Raw genomic sequence first — 23,781 nt, forward strand, 5'->3', positions numbered from 1 at the left:
ACACAAACCCGTATGGATCCTTCTCAATCTTTCTTGAGGTGATATGGGTCCACGAAAGGCTCCAATTTGCATGGGTTCAGGTTCTGGGGCTGGACTTGGGTTTGCGTCCGTTCTGGCTGTGCTCTCAAAGGACGTCTTGGGTGGGTTTCCCTTGGATTTCTTCCTTTCAGCCTTCCTTTCCTGGATGCGAAAGTCTATTTGCAAGGCCAGGTCCATTAGTGCTTGGAATTAATTAGGTCTGGCCACCCTGGCCAGTTCATCCTTGATCTCATCGTTCAGGCCTCTCCTGACAGAGTAAAACTAGCCTCAGAGGACCAGTCTGCTTCCTTAGCCAATTGTTTAAATCTGGTCACATAAGTGAGCATATCTTGGGAGCCCTGTTGAAAGTCCAGCAAGCGTTCTTGGGCAGTATAGACCTGCTCTGGACGGTCAAACATGCCTTTAAGGGCCTGTATGAACCCATCATAGTCGTCTAGGAGGGCATCGCTGGAGTTAACAAGGGGTGTTGCCCAAATTAAGGCGTTGCCGGAAAGGTGGGATATGATGAAACCCACCTTAGCCCTAGGAGTCGAGAAATAATAGGGCTTAAAGGTAAAGTGGACCAGGAATGAATCCAGGAATCCGCGAAGTGTTTTTGCCGAACCATCATACTTGTCAACAATACCGCCCAACAGGGCACCCTCCTTTGTAGCAGAATCCCGGGATAAGACCAATTGTTTGAGTGCAGCGTTTTCCGCCTTAAGATTTTGAACCTCGGTTGATAATTCTTGCATGCGTCGCATTAATTCCTGCATGGCGGCTTCCATCTCGTTTTTAGGTTCGATCGGGTGGCATCTCAAACTGTCAAGGAGTTCCCACCTTCTCACCTGGGTCTGGTGTTTGCCGGTGTCTTCGATCGCTGCCTTCTTGCGAACGCTCCTGGTCTTGAACAGTGCTGCTCGACTCTCGTCTGGTTCCAGGTTGCGTTTAGTTCCGGGAGCGTGGAGTCCAGGAATCCGGGAGTCTGGGAAAGGCTACTAATGCTCAGAATCAGGAAGGGGGAAAGGGACAGGAGCGGGTAATAGCACTGGGACAAAGGAAACAATACTGCGAGCTACGAACACACGTCTGAGGCTACTCTGCAATAGCATTGAGACGCGCAGAGCCGCGGAAGGTGTGGTCTATAAATAGATCACACTGCGTTCAGCGCATGGAGCGACAAGGGCTTCAGCTCTGGACGGACATGTTGGAAGTAGTACGGAATGTAAGCCCCGTTGAGACAAGGACCAGGAGGTCCAAAAGGGGCGTGATCTGAAGTTCATGACAGCATGCATCCTCCGAAGTAATTTCCCTCCAGGTTTGCCCGGGTGTATTAGGTGAAATATTCTGAGCAACCGTGGAACCTTGATATTTGAAACAGGTTCCCAGGTCCTTTTGCTAGGAGGATATCCTTTCCACTCCACTAGATATTGAAGATGGCCCCGCTTATACCTGGAGTCACAAATCCGGGACACCTCATATTCCAGTTGGTTGTCAACCAGTAGAGGAGGAGGTCTACTGGATTTTCGAGAGGATTGGATGTAGGGCTTCAATAGGGATGTGTGAAAAACTGGATGAATTCTTTTCCAGGAGTCAGGTAGCTTGATTCGATATGAGACAGGATTGATAATCTCCTTGATGGGAAATGGACCATAGTAGCGGGGAGCCAGCTAGTTTGGTCGCAAGTGTCGGGGGAGTAGTTTTGATGACAACCACACTCGGTCACCGACTGTATAGGAAGGACCTGGTCTTCTCTTGGAATCCGCATACCTCTTGGTCTGTAATCTGGCCTTCCCTAAGTGTTCTTTAGCCTCCCGGTGAATGTTGATAAGAGTTTTGATCCAGGAGTCAACAGTAGGTACTGGTGTAGGGTAAGGAAGAACCGAGGATAAAACCGATGGATGGAACCCCTGACTGCAATAAAAAGGGCTGGTCTGTAGCGCTGAGTGTTCGGAGTTGTTGTAGGCGAATTCCGCAATGGGTACTAGTCATCCTGGACCTTGGTTGCGAAACATCGGAGATATTGTTCCAGGGTCTGATTTGCACGTTCTGTGGCTCTGTTGGTTTGGGGGTGATAACCTGAAGAGAGGGCACGTTGGATTCCTAGTACCCAGAATAGTGAAATGTATTGGGGACCCCGGTCAGATATGATCTTGGAAGGAAGCCCATGTAGGCGGAATATGTGTTCCAGAAATATTCCAGCTAGCACTGAAGAGGAGGGTAGTTTCATCAGTGGCGTAAAATGGGCCATATGGGTAAACAAATCTATGGTGACCATGATGGTAGTATATCCTCGGGAAGGTGGTAACTCCACTATGAAGTCTGTAGTGATAATTTCCCATGGTTTAGAGGGTAGAGTGGGCTGCAGAAGAAGACCCGCCGGTCTTTTGTTATCATGTTTATTTTGGGCACAGGTTATACTAGCCTGGATGTATTGCTGTATGTCAGACTTCATTTTAGGCCACCAGAACTGTCTCTGTATAAGACGGAGGGTGTTGGTGATACCCCGGTGCCCGGAATGGAGTGTGTCATGACAAAGGTTTATTATTTTTTGCTGTAACTTCCGTGGAGGAATGAGTAGAGCATTGTCCTTGAATAAGTAGCCTTCCTTGGCTCTTAATTTCCAGTGATTTCTTGTTGAAATGTCCTTCCATATTTCCGAGGATTGGGTTTGCCATCGGACTTCTTCCACGAGATCAACTGCTTGGGCTATGAAGATCGTGGGAGAAAACATTTTAGGAAATGCCTTATCTTCAGTGGTCACGTAGTCAGGACGATGAGACAAGGCATCAGCGATCAGGTTCTGTGATCCAGGGACATGGGTAATGTGGAACTGATACTGGGCAAAAAAGTAGGCCCAACGTGCCTGATGACTGTTCCTGCACTCCAGTGACTGTAGAATCTGAAGGTTTCGATGATCAGTACAGACTTGGACAGGATGTCTGGCTCCCAGAAGTAGGTGTTGCCATTCAGTGAAGGCTTGGCGAATGGCTAAGAGTTCCTTTTCCAGGACGGAGTAGTGTGTTTCACTAGGAGTTAAGGTTCTTGAAAGATAAGCAACGGGGTGTTCCAAATCGTCCTCCATTTTCTGCTTCAACACTGCTCTTATAGCGTAATTAGAGGCAACCGTTTCCACTAAAAAGGGTCGACTTGTATCGGGTTGAGCCAAAATGGGAGCTTGTGTGAACTCGGTCTTCAAACGCTGGAATGCAGTTTCTTGTAATGTTGACCAGACAAATGGGGTGTCCTTCTTTAGCAGAGCCACTATAGGTTGTACAATCTTGGAAAAAGTGGCTATGAACTTTCGGTAGAAATTGGCTAGTCCTAGGAAGGATTGGATATGTTTCATGGATGTGGGAGTAGGCCAGGCGAGAATGGCCTTTACTTTTGAAGGGTCCATGCCAATCCCCTCTGGACTAAGGATAAATCCCAGATAGTGCACAGAGGTAACGTGAAACAAACATTTTTCAGGCTTGGCTAAGAGGTGATGTTCCCAGAGTCTTTGTAGAACTGCCTTAACATGTCCTTCATGCTTCAGAGGGTCCTTGGAAAAAATCAATATGTCGTCCAGATAGACAATGACGAAGAGAAACAACATATCCATAAAACGTTGGAATACTGCTGGGGCATTGGCTAGTCCAAAGGGCATGACCAGGTACTCGTAGTGGCCAAAGGGTGTTCTAAAGGCGGTCTTCCACTCGTCTCCTTCCCAGATACGGATCAAATGGTAGGCACCCCTGAGATCCAATTTGGTGAATATTACGGCTCCTCTCACAGCTCCCAGGATATCCGAGATCAGGGGCAGTGGGTACCGATCCTTTAGTGTGCATTGATTTAAGCCTCTATAGTCGAGGCAAGGTCTGAGTTCCGTGGTACCCTTCTTGGGAACGAAGAACAACAAAGCACCCGCTGGAGATTTCGAGGGTTTTATGGTGCCGTTTTCAAGATTAGTGTCTAGGTATTCCCTAAGGGCCTTTTTCTCGGGTTCGGAAAGAATGAACATTCTACCGAAGGGAATTACAGCTGAGGGATCCGTATCTATGGCACAGTCTTCGGGCCTGTGAGGGGGTAAGGCTTGGACTATGGCAGTAGAAAATACATCAGCATATCCCTGATAGGCCTCTGGAACTTGTATGATATTGGAAACCATGAGTGGTGTTTCTTGGTCTCTTGGTGGTTCTTTAGAAGTTACCGAGGAGGGGTCCAGGGATAGACAGTGGCACATACAGAACTCTGAGCCCAGGAATAATGATCCTGCTGTCCAATTGATATACGGATTGTGCTTTTGTAACCAGGGCATTCCCAAAACCATGGGGTAATGGGCTGACTTAATGATGTCGAATGTAATCCGCTCTTGATGATGGTTTATGGAAAGTTCGATCTCTTTAGTCTGCAGGCTTATGGGTCCTGAAGAGAAGGGTCTTCCGTCAATCGCTTCCACCGGCTGCATGGTGTTTCGTGTCTCGTACGGAATATGATGACTAACAACCCAAACTTGATCAATGAAAATTCCCATAGCTCCGCAGTCCACCAAGGCCAGAATGGGATAGGTCTTATTTTTGGAGGGGGACAGGAAGGCCTGTAGTATCACCAAACTGTTTTGTCCAGGAGAGTTCAAGGATGGAATTGATGTGGAGCAAACATCTCTCTCCCAAATCTCTGCTCCATTTAAGATCGGGAGCTGTGTTTCCCGAACGCCGAGGAGGTGCCAGAGGACATTCCCTGACCAAATGTTTGTCTGAAGCACAATGCATACACAAACCCGTATGGATCCTTCTCAATCTTTCTTGAGGTGATATGGGTCCACGAAAGGCTCCAATTTGCATGGTTTCAGGTTCTGGGGCTGGACTTGGGTTTGCGTCCGTTCTGGCTGTGCTCTCAAAGGACGTCTTGGGTGGGTTTCCCTTGGATTTCTTCCTTTCAGCCTTCCTTTCCTGGATGCGAAAGTCTATTTGCAAGGCCAGGTCCATTAGTGCTTGGAATTAATTAGGTCTGGCCACCCTGGCCAGTTCATCCTTGATCTCATCGTTCAGGCCTCTCCTGACAGGGTAAAACTAGCCTCAGAGGACCAGTCTGCTTCCTTAGCCAATTGTTTTAATCTGGTCACATAAGTGAGCATATCTTGGGAGCCCTGTTGAAAGTCCAGCAAGCGTTCTTGGGCAGTATAGACCTGCTCTGGACGGTCAAACATGCCTTTAAGGGCCTGTATGAACCCATCATAGTCGTCTAGGAGGGCATCGCTGGAGTTAACAAGGGGTGTTGCCCAAATTAAGGCGTTGCCGGAAAGGTGGGATATGATGAAACCCACCTTAGCCCTAGGAGTCGAGAAATAATAGGGCTTAAAGGTAAAGTGGACCAGGAATGAATCCAGGAATCCGCGAAGTGTTTTTGCCGAACCATCATACTTGTCAACAATACCGCCCAACAGGGCACCCTCCTTTGTAGCAGAATCCCGGGATAAGACCAATTGTTTGAGTGCAGCGTTTTCCGCCTTAAGATTTTGAACCTCGGTTGATAATTCTTGCATGCGTCGCATTCATTCCTGCATGGCGGTTTCCATCTCGTTTTTAGGTTCGATCGGGTGGCATCTCAAACTGTCAAGGAGTTCCCACCTTCTCACCTGGGTCTGGTGTTTGCCGGTGTCTTCGATCGCTGCCTTCTTGCGAACGCTCCTGGTCTTGAACAGTGCTGCTCGACTCTCGTCTGGTTCCAGGTTGCGTTTAGTTCCGGGAGCACGGAGTCCAGGAATCCAGGAGTCTGGGAAAGGCTACTAATGCTCAGAATCAGGAAGGGGGAAAGGGTCAGGAGCGGGTAATAGCACTGGGACAAAGGAAACAATACCGCGAGCTACGAACACACGTCTGAGGCTACTCTGCAATAGCATTGAGACGTGCAGAGCCACAGAAGGCGTGGTCTATAAATAGATCACGCTGCATTCAGCGCATGGAGCGAACAAGGGCTTCAGCTCTGGACGGCCATGTTGGAAGTAGTACGGAATGTAAGCCCCGTTGAGACAAGGACCAGGAGGTCCAAAAGGGGCGTGATCTGAACGTTCATGACAGTATCAGGGGCAAGCACCACCATTGCTAACGGCTTTACAACCACAGCAAGCACCATTGAATCCACTGCAAGTGAAGTCACAGCACACCCCCATGCAGACACAGCAAAATGAAAACACAGGACAGTTATTGACTCCTAGAGTAGATGGTGTCACTGTCCCGGGAGAGAGTCCTTTTACAGGCACGAGAATAAGCATGTACCCACAATAGGACAGCTCACAGGGTGACTTGATGTGTTCAGTACTATAAGTGACACCAAATCCTCAAGAGGAACCAAGGGTTGATGTTACCATAGGAGGCAAATCCTTTTTCTTTTTTTAGTAGACACTGGGGCAACTCGCTCATGTATATGAGAGGGAACATGTACGTTTTCAGGAAATGCCATGAATGCTCAAGGGTTCTCTGGAGCTACAAGTAGAGATAATTTTACTGAGAAATGGCCAGTCTCTATAGAGGAATATGATATGTCTGTCCCATTATTGTATTTAAGGCAGACACAGACACCAGTTAATATTCTGGGCCGAAATGTAATGATAAAGGTAAATATGACCATTTCCTTCACTGACGAAAGTATAGTGTTTTCCATGCCAGGAATGCATTATTTAAATGTGGGCAAATTCATGATGGCATTTACAGGACAAATAGCTCTGCGAGGAACACCGTTAAAGCCAGAAGTCTTTCACTATGGGGTACACATTTTGTTCACATGGATACCAGGGTTTAGTGGGTAAGATTATGAGAATACCTGATGAATTCTTGTTCAGGCCACAGGTACCTATGGACGAAGAGGGGGGACAGATTATTCCCCTAGAATTACAGACAGCCATAGTACGAGGGGAATTGGCTATGCTCTAAGGAACCGATGATGAGGGCAGGCCATGGAGAACGATAATTGCCATTGGGGAAAGGTACAGATTGATTGACTTCACTGACGAGGATATGTTTAAAGACGATCCATCAGATGATGAAGTGTGTTTGAGATGAGCATTACTTATTGGATTAGGATAGAAAGAAGAGAAATCCCACAGTGAATGGTGATAGTGCGGCAGCATCCTGCATTTTTTGATGAGGACATGGAAAAGGTGCCAACCTCTTTATGGACTACGGCCCCTATGACGTAGGCCTGATCAAGTGGGTGGGAGAAGTTAAGATTAAGCAAAAATCAAAAGCAATTTTATCTCGAGCAAGGCAGTATCCTATGTCTCGAGAGGTGGATGAGGGCTTTCTTAAGACTATATCGGCTATGATGGAACAAGGCATCTTGGTGATGTCAGAGTCAACTTGTAAAACCGCAGTGTATCCTGTGAAAAAATCAAAAGGGGGGGGTTGTGACAGTTAATTGAGGACATGAGGCTGATTAACCAGATTTTTGAGGCATAGTTTTCTTTAGTTCTGAATCCTGCAACAAATGTATGCAGTATCCCCAGAGGCACAATATTTTACAGTGATAGACTTGAAAATTCTCAATCCCGTTGCACAAGGATTTCCAAGACCTTACATCATTTACGTTCTGTCAGAATTAACTGAAAAGTGCACGTTTGCCCCAAGGGTAATGTGAGTCTCCATCGATCTTTAATAGGGTCCTGCAGATGGACCTAAGCAATATTGATTTGCCAAGTATTGTGCTGCAGTACATAGACAATATTTTAGTTTGTAGCACAACAGAAGAAGAGCGCAGACAAGACTCGATTCAGCTGATGATTATTTTAGCAGGCAAAGCATACAAAGTGAATAAGGAGAAATTGCATATATTGTCAAGAAGAGGTACATAGGTCAGTTAGTTTCGCATGAGGGAAAGAAAGTTACACCTGAAAGAGCTGAGGCAATTATGAAAACGCCAATACTGCATACTGTCGGAAAATAAAGTATATCGTGCCTCCTATTGTAATAAATATATTTTATATTGGCCTACGACAAGCTGCTCGAAAGTCGATTGCGAAGGAAATCTGTGTTGCAAGGTCCTGACCTTAAATCTATGTAGACCGCCATTTTAGGTCATACCGCCATTTTAGGATTTGTTGTGTAAAAGTCACCCTGTGAGCTAAAATGGTGGACAATGTCATTGCAGAATACAACATGGCCGTCTTGACCTCTGTACATAGCTAATGTGTAATTTGCCTGCAGGCCACTTGTTGAGGTCATGAACTGAGACCTCGTCCTTCGTTGACCTATGTGTAAAGGAATTACTTGTGCAATGAAACTAATCCATGAGCATATATTAAGACAATGTATGTACATACTGAACAAAGAATATCTGTCTTATTACAATGTATTAATGTTTAAGAAGGTCTGCATGGAAAACTTTAAAATACACAGCTATTGCATACGCTTGTTGTTACATGTATTAAAAGCAAACCAGTTATATTCGGTTATTTGAGACTTGGCACGAACCCTAGATCGGTGACATATTAAAAGGAACATTATCCCGAAGTGGGGCTGGGCATCGTGCCCACAAAATGTATAAAAAGCGAATGAATTCTAATGTACAGCGTCTCTCACTGAACACACTGAACCACGCTGGAGTCGTTGTGTTGTACTGAAGGCCGATAGCTATCTGACTTTGCACTGTTTTTGTAATTGAATTCAGTATAGAATAAAGTACGTTGCATGTTCCTTTGTAACCCATGTTCGGTGTATTTCCTTTTGGGGTGCTTAGCCTCGATATTCTTTTTCTGTTTTCAAAGTTGGCGCCCGAATAGGGACCCTCAAGATTGATGCCGGATTGTTGAAGGTTGACACACGCTATCGGACCGGGATCGGACGGTGTGGCAAAAAGAAAGAGGCCCCTGGATGAGACGTGACACCTCAGAAGCGCTGCACGACCCGATCCCTGGACGATTAGCTTGTGGTCTGAGACGGCATCTTGACGAGGGTCCACTTATCGAGGCGGGCAGATTAGCCGAAATCACCATACACGAGGTAAGATTAGTTAGGTAAGATTCTTAGAAGTCCGATCGGTCCTCCTTAGGTTTGGTCAGGTGAGTCGTGACCCAATTCTTAATTCAACCCTGACAATTTGAATTTTGGCACATTGTATCTGCAGACACAATTATTGACCAGGTAACAGCAAGAATTTGAGATATGCCTGGGAAATTGTCTACCTGCTTTAGGGCATTATTCCGCAGTGATAGACAATCGTTGGAATTTAGCCGTCCCGCACCACAGGAGGGGTCGCCGGCATGTACTATGTACTGTAAGTACGGCATTGGTAGTATAGTATTTAATGATATTTGGCACAGACAAACCAGGCATGCCTCCGAACTTCAGTGGCCAATCAATGGTAGTTTTGAGATCCCTCGCATTGAATATTTGGAGTCAGTCTTGTTAAAGAAAAAGGCTAGACCTGCAGCATTTGATGTTTTTCAGAATTCGAAAAAAGAAGCGTTGCAACAACTTAAAGGTAGAGAGAAACATGCACATCGTCATAAAAAGAACGCTGAAAAAGCATTGTTATATGAGCAAAACAAACAGTCTGAGGCGACTAAAAATATGGATAGGGCTTTCTCACTTGGAATTCAGAAAATCTATCCTTCTAAAGATCTTCATGTTTCTGATGAGTTTATTGGTAAAATATTAAATGAACGAAGGCCTGGTGCCTCTGCACCACCTCCGTATGTTCCTCTTCCCACTGCTGTACCTCTTCCTGCTGTTATTCCTGTTCTTCCTGCTCAACCTGTTGCTCCTATTCCTCCCATATTTGTCCCTCCACCTACTCCTCTGCCTCTTTTTATCGCACCAGTTATAGTACCTTCATCGAATTTGCCTGCTCCCTCTCTTCTACGTGGTCCTGAGCCACTTGTAATCGATCGAGGTGGAGGGTCAAAGGTTGTTACTCGCAGTACTGTACCACCGGAGAAGAAACGTGAGTTAATTGCATGGGCTAAGCATTGTATGGAGAAGGATGATAAAGCTAGTGTTTTTGCCACATTTTGTAATACGGATAATTTTCCTGAGAAAAATGTTTTTATTGAAGGTTTAGGGATTCAGTTATGTATAATGTGGGGAAGATTAAATAATGCAGATGTTCCACAAGGGTTAAGGGATCTAAATACTCTAGCACTTTCCAGAGACACTGTGGAGAAGGTAAATGAGCATGTCGAGAGGTTATTTGGGTATAGAAAGGAGTTAGAAAAGTTACAGAATGATGATGATGAAGAGGAGAATATGTATGTACAGAAACGGTTCCTTCCGTGTCGTAAACCGATATCGGAGGAAATGCAAATTTGTAAGAAAGACGTGATTAGATGGATTTCAGACTTATCGATAACTCCAGTTGAGGTATATGACACATATTGTCAATATACGTTGGAAATGCAGAGGAAAGGGATACAGGTAATGGTAGAGTACCTGCAGGATGAGTGTGTAAAAAGTAAGATTAGTTGTCCCAGAGAGTTATTGAGCATTTAGAGAGAGCTTTTTCACTTGACACTTCTAGGACTGATTTAGCACTCGACTTGGCTCTGTTGCTTAGTAAGCGTTCGGAGTTGCCTACATCTCAGTTGCCTATGAGAGAGGTTCCTTCGACATTTGTCCCAAAGGTTGAGGTTGCGGCCGATGCTGCACAGGGTATACTTGCTGTGAACATTCCCGCACATTATGTATCACAGTTTGCTCACGTCCCGTTTTCACGGCAGGAAGTGAACACCATCAGACAATCTATTCCTGACATTAGGAAAAATCCGACAGGGTTCTATAAAGAGATGGAATCTGTTTTGCAATCCTCAGTGTTCACATTAGGTGACATGGATTTGTTGTTTCCTGTACTCCTCGTAGATTTATGGAAACAAGTTAGAACTATTGACGATGTACCTGGGTTGGGAGATACATGGGCGAATATAACTAGACTCGATGGGGAAAGACCAGCTGGCTAAAGACTACAACAGGTGATATTAACTCTGCCTGATAGAATCATTGCTAAATTAAAAACCATAATTCCCGAAAAGAGAATTATTTGGGACAAGCTTACGGCCTGTGTCCAAGGAAAGTCTGAAGGTGCTACCGAGTTCTTTAATCGGTTCGAACAGGTATTCTCAGATTTCAGTGGACAAGACTTAGACACAGAGTCTGGGAAAAGATTATTTGTGGACAAATTTGTACGTGGATTACTGCCTGACATCCAGTCACATATTATGTCTACTGAGAGCGCTTGGCAGGCGAAATCACAATCAGAAGTACTGCACATGGCTCAGTACTATGAGAACCGTGTCAATAATGAAAAAGATAGGATTGAAAAACGGAAAGGCGATTTAAAAACTAAAGTGCTATTGCAGCAAATTGTTAGGGGCCCCAGAGGGGGTAATTCTCAGGTTAGAGGTCAGTATGTCCCACAGGGGAATGTGCCCTTGGGTCCTGTGAATATTAATCAGTGTGCTTATTGTCGTCGAGAGGGTCATTGGCGAGCACAATGCCCCGTCCTTCAACAAAGGTCAAATAATACATTTGGTAATATGGGAAGGCGATCAAGAGGTCGCCTGGGCGTAGGGGGCCCTGGTAGAGGTCAGTTTACACAGGACCCTCAACAACCTTTTTCGCAGGACAATCAGACTCCGAGTGCGGACACTAGGAATATATTTGATCATCCTTCCGCCGCATATTTATCTGAAGAGCTTCCTTTTGATAATATTCTGTTTCGTTAGGATTGCCCGAAGCAAAGTTTGGAACCTACACCTATTCCCATCAATCAGAAAGGTTCGTACGTTGAAATGGTGGTGGGAAATAGGAAACATCAGTTTTTGATAGACACTGGAGCACAGAAGTGTTCCATTGATCATTCGTGGGTTCCAAACATTCCACTGTCAGGGCAAACAAATGTTTCTGTAGGGTTTTCCGGTACACCAGTTGTTTGTCTGGTTTCTATGCTGGTACCTATTTCTTTGGGTCCCTTTACGGACCAGTGTCCTTTTCTGTTGACTTCGGATTGCGGAGAGAACTTGCTGGGGTTGAATTTGTAAAAGAATTAAATGCAGTGATTTATTGTTCTTCTGATGGAGTGCGCTTGACGATTTCACCACAGCAATTTTCTGCCTCGCAATTTTTGACTAGACCTTTGCCTCCAGAATTCATTGATGTACCAGAGAGCTTGTGGGCTGTTGACGACAATGATGTCGGTGTCTTACAGATCGAGCCTGTTAAGATAGTTTTGAAACATGGAATTGAGCTGCCTCCCATTCCCCAGTATAAGATTTCGGTTGAGGGCGAGCGAGCTTTGAAATGTATTGTTCCTGATTTTGTGCATCGCGGTGTGATTGAAGAAATTTCAGGAAGTTTGTGTAATAGTCCGATTTTACCCGCGTACAAGAAAGGCGATAATGTAATTCCATTCCGTTTTGTAATTGATTTACGTGCCATTAATAAAGTTGTGGCACCAAATTTCCAATTGTGCCTGATGTGACGACGATCCTAACCATGATTCCAGCTACAGCTACTTACTTTAGTGCTGTGGACTTAAAGAATGCGTTCTTTAGTATTCCTATACACAAAGATAGTAGATATTTGTTCGCGTTCACCTTAGGGGGACGCTCGTTTACATTTACTCGTGCACCTCAAGGGTACACAGAGAGTCCTCGTATTTATAGTAGGGCTTTGAAAGAGAAACTTGATACCCTTGAATTGCCCTCTACCTGTACTTTGCTTCAGAACGTTGACGATTTGCTTCTAGCTGCTGACTCTGAGAGTGCCTGTAAGGAGGGCACTGTGTTATTACTTATCCATTTAGCTAAGCATGGTCACAAAGCTTTCCTTAAAAAATGTCAATGTTGTTGTCAGGAGGTCGCCTATCTTGGCTATCTCCTGTCAAAGGAGGGAAGAAGATTGACACCTGAAAGAATAAAACACATTTCTGGCATGTCTGTCCCAAATACACAGAAGGAAGTTAGAGCCTTGATAGGTATGGCTTCTTACTGTAGGTTGTGGATCCCGAATTTCTCACTAGTGATCAAACCGATGGTGGCTATGATAAAGAAGGGCATTTCTTCGCCATTGCCATGGAACGCGGTACACCATCAGTCGTTTGACTTGCTTAAGACTGCATTATGCTCTGCACCAGTTTTGGGCACACCAAACTATGAAAAGGCCTTTGTGTTGTTTGTGAATGAATGTGATGGATGTGCTTTGGCTGTATTAACGCAGGAACATGGAGGGAAGAATAGGCCGTGCAGTTACTATTCTTGAGGTGAATGTGAGGGAATGGTCCTAGGCAATGATCTAACCCTGATGGTGCCTCAATCTGTAGATGTTCTATTGAACTGAACTCAAACGCAACACCTCACTTCTGCACGGTTGACAAGATATGAATTGATCTTGTTTGCTCCTCACATTCAAATTAAGAGGCGTTGTTTCCTTAATCCGGCTGAACTCCTACCTTTTCCGCAAGATACTACTTGCGCCGATGAAGAGTCACGTGATTGTTTGTATACGACCGAACAAGAAACAAAGGGCAGAATTGATTTGAAAGATACTCCTTTGGATAATCCGCAAGGAGAGCTGTTTTGTGACAGCTCCTGCTTTAAACTTCCGGTTGGTACATCCACAGCCGCTTATGCAATCACTACATTGAGCACGGTTGTGGAAACTAAGAGAATTATGTATAATTCTGCGCAGGCCGCAGAGATTATAGCATTGACCCAAGCTTGTGAACTTTCCGAAGGGCTTGCAGTAAATATATATACTGATAGTCAGTATGCCTTTGGGGTGGTTCACAACTTTGGGAGACTTTGGTCAGAAAGAGGGTTCCTAATTTTGCATGGCACCAAGATTCAACATGGCTCCCTAATAGTGCAACTACTCTCAGCGCTTGCGCTCCCTACTCAGTTAGCAGTTATGAAATGTGCAGCACATTGAAAGATTGGGGATGATATTGGAAAAGGGAATGCTTTCGCTGATCAGATAGCTAGACAAACTGCCACAGATCTTTTCACTGAAATGTATGTTTCAAGGGAGACTGTAGATGCCTATGTAAAAGACATAACGGTATTATCAAGAACAAGCTTGCTAAAACGTGTGCCGGCATCAAACTAAAATGGCCAGACGCCTTACCCATCGTGTTACTAGCCATGCATACAACCCCTCAAACTAAGACTGGGCTCTCTCCATTTGAGGTGGTAAAGGGGAGACCTGCCAATATCTGGAATCTTCCAAAATGCCAAAATTTGAAGAATGTTGAAAATGTACTACTTTCAGATTATTGTAGCCAATTGACTAAAAACCTGTATTTGATTTACCACCAGGTACCAGAGGCATTACCTGTGCGATATGAGGGCCCGGGCCACGGCATACGACCGGGGAGCTGGGTGCTCGTCAAATCATTTGAGCGCACCTTCTGCCTCGCGCTTCGCTGGCGTGGGCCATTCCAGGTCCTGTTGGTCACCCAGACAGCGGTGCGGGTAGCGGGACGAAAGAACTGGATCCACGCGTCACACATCAAGAAACTTCCTCGCCCTGTACCACATGCTACAGAAGAAACAGAACCCCTCGCTGATACTGCAACCAATGATCTCAAAGCAGTAAGCAGCACTGAGAGTGTGTCAGAGAATATCTCTGAGCCTAGGAGGCTTGGGGAAGCTGCCATTTTGTCTCCACACTCTTCGCAAATTTTGAACCCGGAAACAGCTGTTTCAAACTCAGCCTCTTCACTTGCCTCCAACACGTTGCTTCCAGCAGGAAGTGACGACATATTGTTTCCGGATCAATCAGTACCAGGAAAAGTACGATACAACTTGCGACCACGTAGATAGACATACGGCACGGTTCGGCTGTGCATCTGGAGAAGGAAAAGAGTCATCGAGGGCTTGCTTTTGCCCAAATTTGAGAAAGGGGATTCTGTTGGCTAGGGTTGTGGAAGGACTAAGAAATCGCGTGACCGGAGGGTCGCCAGCAACGAACATTGGGGTTTCCATCCGAAGACTACAATGCTTGCTACCGCCGCCGCTCGTATTGGACTTGTAAATAATGGGGTGACCAACTGGGACAATGGACAAAATGCCTGGGCCACGAAAACGTATTGCTGTATTCTTGTAATGATATTTGGGTTTTTAATAGTTGCTGCCTTAGGATTCTGGTACCTCGAGGAAACTCATTCTTTAGAACTTTTGTTGCCTATTGAAAGTGCATCCATTGTTCCTACTCCCTTTGTACATTTGCACACTTTATCCCCTCGGGATTCCCAGCACAGACAAAGGTACCATAATAACACTCTACTACTTATTATGAATGCTACACAGGCCATTTTTAATAAAACCAATTGCTGGGTCTGCTCACATTTACCACAACACGGGGATAAGAGGCTAGGTTGGTATATTCATCCCTTACCGTTGACAACTGCCTGCTATGCTTCTCTTAGAGCACTGTTATTTGGCCGATGGAATGATAGCGTCTCAGGGAACTTTGATGGCACCAATTTGAATAGTTTTGAGAAACGTGTTTTGACTCCCCTGGGATGCTCGCTTTTTGCAAATAGGAGTAAACCGAATGTTGCTTCTATTAGGCCTACTGATAAACTGTCTCATCCTTTCCAATCTTTGAATTCCTTTAAAATGGCTCCGATAGGCAAAAAGGATGCCATGCCTGCTTCTTACACTGTTAACCATAGCCCCAATTCAGTTTCTTTTTGAATACAGAGGAATGGAACTCAGTCAATGGGAAATTTTCTAGGTTGTGCCAATGTTGCAAATTTGACTGGGGAAAACAGACCTTTGTATGTAGGCGAACCTGTCTATTTTGTCTGCGGTAATGTAGAATTCCCATGGTTGCCCAGGGATTGGCTGGGAACCTGTTATTTAGGGATCCTGTTACCTGGGGTGTTTATAGCTAGTACAAAAGAAGTTTCGAAGGCTCGTCCACGGCGGGATGAGAATGGTGATACCCCGGCACAAGTATTGGGAGATATAGCAAAATCAGTTGTGCCATTTTAGGGGCAGATAGCAAATTCAGAAGATATTAGAAAACTAGCGAGAGTACTGGAGAGAACCATCAACCGGACCACCGACATACTCTACAATATGACGCTAGAACAAAAGGCGATAAGATTAGTAGCACTTCAAAATCGAATGGCATTAGATGTCATTCTAGCTGAGCGTGGTGGAGTATGCAAATTAGTGGGGTCCGCTTGCTGCGTTTTCAACCAGATTCCTCCCCAACTATCTTCAAGGCAATACAAAATCTGCACGTCCTTAGTTCCGAAGTGCATGTTCCCGAGGGAAACTGAGATCTAAGCGCTTGGTTCTGGGACTTCTTGCGGTCTTGGGGTTGGAAGGTGCATTCGGTCTTATTGATTATTTTGGGAATACTGTTGTTTCTTTGTTGTTGTATTCAGTGTCTGCCTGGTATGTGTTCGATACTAGGGGGATGTTGCGCACAAGCGATAGGTTCGATAGGACATAAAGTATATGCCCCAGATAAGACTGCCAAACAATATGCATTGAAGGATATTTTAGCAAAATACCTAATGGCAATAGATATTTCTGATAGTGATTCAGGGTGCATGGACAATGATGCATGGAGTTATTTGCAAGGAGATCCAAAGTAGTTTTAGCACTTGGCATAGGCCAAAAGGAGGGTTTGTCGGAATAGAAAGTATATTGGGTATCAGGTAATATTATCCCCATATATATGGTCGCCATAAATAATATCGCTGGGAAAAGGTTGCAGCGATATTATATGGGTGACCTTATATATGGGGACACGGGCAAAAAAAAAATGTTAAAGAAAAAAATAAAAAAAAAAAATTGGGTCTGCGGAGGTGTCCCCCGCATGTTCCATGCAATAATGTCGCCACAAAAAACGGCCATTTTTCGGCGATATTTTTGCATGGCGAGATTTTTGTGGCGACATTATTACATGGAACCGTATATTGTGCCTCCTATTGTAATAAATATATTTTATATTGGCTTACGCCAAGCTGCTCGAAAGTCGCTTGCGAAGGAAATCTGTGTTGCAAGGTCCTGACCTTAAATCTATGTAGGCCGCCATTTTAGGTCAAACCGCCATTTTAGGATTCGTCGTGTAAAAGTCACCCTGTGAGCTAAAATGGTGGACGATGTCATTGCAGAATACAACATGGCCGTCTTGACCTCTGTACATAGCTAATGTGTAATTTGAATTACTTGTGCAATGAAACTAATCCATGAGCATATATTAAGACAATGTATGTACATACTGAACAAAGAATATCTGTCTTATTACAATGTATTAATGTTTAAGAAGGTCTGCATGGAAAACTTTAAAATACACAGCTATTGCATACGCTTGTTGTTACATGTATTAAAAGCAAACCAGTTATATTCGGTTATTTGAGACTTGGCACGAACCCTAGATCGGTGATATATTAAAAGGAATATTATCCCGAAGTGGGGCTGGGCATCGCGCCCACAAAATGTATAAAAAGCGAATGCATTCTAATGTACAGCGTCTCTCACTGAACACACTGAACCACGCTGGAGTTCTTTGTGTTGTACTGAGGGCCAATAGCTTTCTGACTTTGCACTGTTTTTGTAATTGAATTCAGTACAGAATAAAGTACTTTGTATGTTCCTTTGTAACCCGTGTTCGGTGTATTTCCTTTTGGGGTGCTTTGCCTCGATATTCTTTTTCTGTTTTCACAATACGATAAAGCAAATGCAACAGTTTCTGGGACTGTGTAATTATGTAGGAGCATGGGTGTTTGACTATAGTTCATATTCCAAGTTCTGAAGAAAGCACAGGTGAATAAGGAAAACATTGAATGGACTGAAGAAATGGAGGAAGGGTTTGATGAATTGAAAAAAGCAATTTGCACAGCTCCAGTTTTAGGAATTCCCTATTATGCTGAGGAATTCTACCTATTTTCACACATGAATGGAACAGTTATGAGAGCAGTACTCACACAGAGAACCACATTAGGGTACAAACCCTTACCATATTATAGAGGGATTCTATATCCAGTTATGAGAGGACACTTTCCTTGTGTACAATCACTGGCAGCAGCTGCGTTCTCTATTTAGAAGTCCACAAGCATAGTGATGGGGTGTTCCATGACTTTATTTGTTGAGCATGCATTATTTGCTGTTTTGGAAAAGCCAGAGGGTACATTGACGTCTTCGAGAGCTTCTGATTATAAAGTGGTTACATCGAATCCAGCTATCAAAATAGTCAGATGTAAAATAGTGAATCCTGCCACATTTGTAGCCGAACCATTGGAAGCGGACAAGCAAGTGCATGATTGCTCCAATCATGAGGAATACTATGATGAGATCCTGAGTGTAAAGGAGAATGCTCAAGCAGCAGGGGAGGTTGTCTTTATTGACAGGTCTTCGAAAATTGATCAAACTGATGGAGAATGGCATTCAGGTTCAGCTGTGGTAAGGCACGGAGCTAACAGGGAATTTGAAGTTGTAGCAAGTGCGAGACTACCGCCTCGTTTTTCAGCACAGGCAGCAGGGGGTCTCTATCCCCTTCCGAAGCATTTTGGCAACAGGACAGCACTGGTAAAGCAGTGATACCTGTAGCCTTATTAAGGGTGGCATTAGAACAGCTAAACTACCCTGTGCATGTTACTAGGGAGAGCCTCGCAGCACCTATCGAGGAGGACTGGTTTGTACCGAACCTGTTACAACATGTTGCTTTTTATGTAGTAAATTGCATCTTATGTCAAATGTTTACTGCTGGGCACATGCTGCAAACAGTCAGAGGAGTGGTACCTCGACCAAATGGTCTTTTTCATCATTTACATATTGATTATGTTGACATGCTGCAGGTATGTAATGGATACAGGAATATAGTGGTAGTGTGCCCCTTTTCGAGATGATTATGAAGCTGGTCCAGGCACACATCCCTATGCCACTTGCACTGTAAAGTTTTTAGTTTGAGTAGTATTTCGTAGAAGGGGAGTATGTGAGGTGCTGAGATCTGACAATGGACTCAATTTTGTGAACAAGGTATTCAAACAGATTAGCCTATTGCTTAATATTAAACATATGTTTACTTCTGCTTATCACCTGCAAGCGAACAGTATATATGAGAGACTCAACGGTCTTCTCAAAGAAAGGGCAACAAAGCTGAAATTGATACTGAAGAAGGAGTGGCTGCATAGCTGCGCCTTGCATTATATGCATTGAGAAATCAGCCCGGGTCAGACCACCACCTCACGCCCCATGAGCTAGTAACAGGGAGGCAGGTGAGAACATCTCTGACTCCTCCATCAAGGAATAGAAGTGATGCCCAGACAACTGCAGAATTGTTAGGAAATTAGTTACATGCGTACTTAACATGTATGACCACTAGTATCTCCCTCATTTCAGTTGAAGTCAAGCGAAAGGGTTATCAGTCTCAGGAGGCAGATAAAGACAATACAGCAACCGGACATGAAAAGTTATGTGTTCCTAAACTTTTTGCCAGAGACACTGTTCTAATTTGGAACTTGTATTAGAAAGATGCACAAGACGGTTTAGTGGTCTTTACACTGTGAAAGACATTACTCCTTCAGCAGTTAAAGTCCAAAGGGAGGCAAGGTTGGATCCACTTGGGAGATGTAAAACTATATGCTTGGGAGACAATCACACCCTCACCCCATTCGGAAGCAAGTCAAGAAAAAGTTCAGCATGTGCAGACTTGATGGATGATGAGGAAGAAGGATGCAAAGACTATCTAGTTGATAGATACAAGTGTACATTTGGACTGTGGCTCCCCTGAAACACTTCTTATAGATATCATAGCAGGAAGTGAGAAAGTTACTGCTCTTGAGCCACAGAAGCTTGTTGACATTGGACCCTAGGAAGTGTTGAAGTAAATGAAAAATTCCCTATCTTGACTTCCTATTTGATGATTGGAAAATGGACCAGTTCCCCGATTCGTTTCTTACTACTACAAATAGTAAGAAGGTCAAGGCCATATGTGATCGTTCCTACACCAGTGATACATGTGAAGGCACCTATATCCGTGACAAATGGCCATATGGTTCCCTTTGGAGGGAGGTATGTTTTTGATTTATTCCATTATCATTATGTGCAAACTCACTTATCAAGAAAGAGACCCAAGAGAGGAGCACAGGAGGATGACTATGAATTAAATTATTATTTAGAAAGTACAGCAAATTTGGGAAACATCATGTGGTATCAGTATATGAAAGAAGTAGGAAAGGGGACTTCTAAGGAGGATTGCTACATATGTGCCCTCCTGTCTTATGCTATGCGAAAGTCTAAGATGTTTATAGCTACAGAGATAGACGTCCAAACAGCTCATTGCCTGACTCACCTTGCACTTTGTCATACAAGAGGTTGATTCCAGGGTCAAACAGCATCCTTGGTATGGGTGACAGAATGGTCAGCAATAGAAGAAAATTATGTTCAAGATTTGAAGACAAGAGAAAGAGCACACACCAGAGATCATGTGATAAGATACGAACAGCCTGGCATGAAGGGAGCTGGAATTAGATGGGAGATAAACAGGAAACTCAACTGCCAAGGAAAAACTGATGACAAAATACAAATCTGCAAGGAAAGAGTCCAAATGCGTATCTGGGTGACAGTAATTTCTCCTGATGGTTGGGAAGAAGGCATAGTCATATGCAGAGCTGTGGCAGTAGCTGGTCATCACAAGCCAGTTATCGAACGAGTAGAAACGGATTAAATCCTCTCTGGCTGAGACTTGCAAAATTACTGACATGGGTCAAAGACAAAGGAGGCTGATTGCAGATAGTGGCTTTGGCTAGTACAGAGCTATGCTTCAGAAACAATAGCACGAGAAAAGTTGGAAAGAATCAGCAGTGTGGTTGAATCTTCGATGTACCAGGAATGAAAAATGGGACAGTGGTGATAAGGTATCCCTATTGGGCCTGTGGATTCAGAGCTTACATGAAGCTGCCCAGAGATTGGGGAGGACTATGTCCTATAGTAATTGTCCATGTTCCAGCGTTGGTGATTCCAAAGAGTGACCTGAACATTGGCAAGTTTCCAAAAGCAGATGCTCACCTGAGGAAGAAGAAATCTGTTGAACTCTTTCATCGAATGAAGAGGGAAAACTATTTCTCCGCCAAATCGATAGAAGCTTTTGATGCTATTCCATATGAGCACAGATTTTTCAGCAAAACTGCTTCAGTTTTCACTATTATCTTTATGCCTGGGATCCAGACAATTGCAAATGCCAAGTGGTTGCAGATCACCAGATGGGAGCTTCTGCAGATGATTAACACCACCATAAAGGTATACAATGCTATCAAGGAAGAGATAAGAGCCATACATCTGATGACTCTTCAGAAGAGATACATCTTGGATATGATCACAGCTATGAATGGAGGTGTTGGTGCCAAAATCAGAGAATCATGTTGCACATTCATACCTTCTCACAATGATGACAATGGCACCTTGACAGAGGCCATAACGATGCTGACAAACTTACACGTCAAGATGGAAGATGAAGTGGAAGACATTGCTGATGACAACTGGTTTGCATCAATCTTTTCATGGGTTCCACAATGGATGGCAAACATTTTCAAGTTCCTTGGAGCCCTGTTGGGGATGATCATGTTTGGATTCTGTGTGATCAGAATAATAATTACACAATGCAAGAAGACTGGCAAAGAAAGCAGTGGCAATGAAGATTATAATTGATGTCGAATCAGGGTTCAAACCCAAAGGGCTGACAGACTAAGAAATCAGAGCCTACATAAAGGCCAGTATTCATGCACCTGAGGGAACGAAGTTCCTGTATCTGAAGAACCACAAGAAGTATGTGGAAGATGAATTTACTGCAGCCCAAATGGACAATGCAGTCTTATGACCTGGAGTGTTGATGAACATGTGAAATCAGCAGGATGCTTGAAAGGAGTCATACAGATATGGACTCCAAAGAAACACTTCTTCAGTCGAGGTTGTCTTGATTTGAAGATTGATGGGAAAGTGGCCGATGAATCGCCCAGAGTGGGGAGTGTAGAGGAAGAGCCAAATACCCCTACCATAAGCTTTGCCCCATGTTTCCTATAGGTTGGGAACCAGAAATTGCGCTTTTCACAGTACCAGTGAGGATGCCTATACCATAAAGAATCCTTGAGACAAGGTTTCCATTGAGAAAACCTTATATGAATTCACAAAGAAATAATGGACTTCTGGAAAAAGTCCCGGAATAAGTGTGAAAATGAATGGGAAAGAAGACTGGTGATGTCACATGAAGCAGAATTGACGCACTCAGAAAATAAACAAATGAAGAAGGAATATAGATATTCTATAGGATCTCAGGAGTATCGAAGAAAGGCAAGATTTTGGGATTGAAATGAAGATTGCTTAATGCAAGTAAACTAAGTAATCCTGAGGCGGGCTAGATAGTAAATAGATTGTGGCGATGTGCCAATGTATATTCATAGGCATATATAGAATCTGGATGTTCCACAATGCACTTTAGCAAACTTGAACCCTGTGAATGGAAAGGGCTTGAAGTGTGGCTCAGTTGAAAACAGCTGACGATGAAGGAGAATTCAAGAAAGGCTGGCTGGCCCAGCATCAAGAGTCAGGGCCACCATGAGCCTGGTTATCTGTCAAGAAGCAACATGAAGGTGAGAAAGAAACAAACTCCTGTTGAGGTGTACTGGAAAAATACTGAAAGTGCCAAGAGTTCATCGTTTAATAGTATTTTATGCAACAAAGAGTTCAAAAACATAATCTCCAGTCACATGATCAGATGGAAATAGACTGTGGGTTGAGCTACACAGAAACCAGAAGATGAGACCATGCCACACTCCTTTTTATTCTCAGGCACAGTGAGCCTCTACAAAGCCAAGTTCAAAGCCTAATTGAATGACAGACCGCAGGAGTGAAGATGGATGAGGCCTAATTGGGTGGGGAGGCCTGACCAGGTCGACCTTCCCAGCATCTGGGGTAACCAGCTTTCGTACTGCTAGCAAGTGGAATATTCCAGAAGGGTACAAGCATGCCAACCAATTATAGAGGGCCACGTATTTATGAGCCCTATAGTTTGTGAAGCCAATAGGGTGTCGTGTATTAGTATGACACGGAAGATGACTTGCACTTGGGGTGGCATTAGGTATAGACCTGATCTTAGAGACCCAATCACAATTCCTGTCAGTATGGAACGCATACATAGATGTTCCCTTTAAGTCTATCACATCCCCTAGTAGGTTTTCTTAGTTTTAGTATAAGAATGCTAGTTTTTCATGTGATGGTTTGAGAGAAATCAAGCGAACGTCCTTTGATGTCCTTTGTAACTCCCTGCCAACTTCTTGAGTCAGTCTGATTATTGATGTATAAGTATGTTCTGCATCCCCATGCATCTCTAAGTATTGCTACCTTGTCTTAAAGGGCCCCAGGTCCCGGGGTACATCTACCTAACTTACATGTCTGCTGTACCGACTTGTTGCTTATCTAACCTCAGAGTCTCACTGGGTACCAGGCTCTTTCCTGATCAGTCACCCCTGCACTGCTTCACAAACTTAGGGGCTGTAAATTTACCCTCTACAGTACCTTGCCTCCTTGCACTTACCGAGAGCCGCCCCGCCCTGGCTGCATTTACTCAGAGCCATGCTGCCCTGTTTTCCCCTTCCCTCTCCCTAGCACACACACCCCCTTTTCCACTTTCACTTCTCGTTCTCGCACTTGCACATTCTGAATGACACAAGGCCTAGTAAGATCGTATATCTCGTCCTCCGTCTTCCCTCCCTTGTCTAGTTGCGCCTAGAAATACTTGTGTACAGGTGTGTTATAAATTACATATCATATATCATATC

Source organism: Ambystoma mexicanum, chromosome 3q, assembly GCF_040938575.1.
Source record: "Ambystoma mexicanum isolate Mex_15411 chromosome 3q, UKY_AmexF1_1, whole genome shotgun sequence".
NCBI lineage: Eukaryota > Metazoa > Chordata > Amphibia > Caudata > Ambystomatidae > Ambystoma > Ambystoma mexicanum.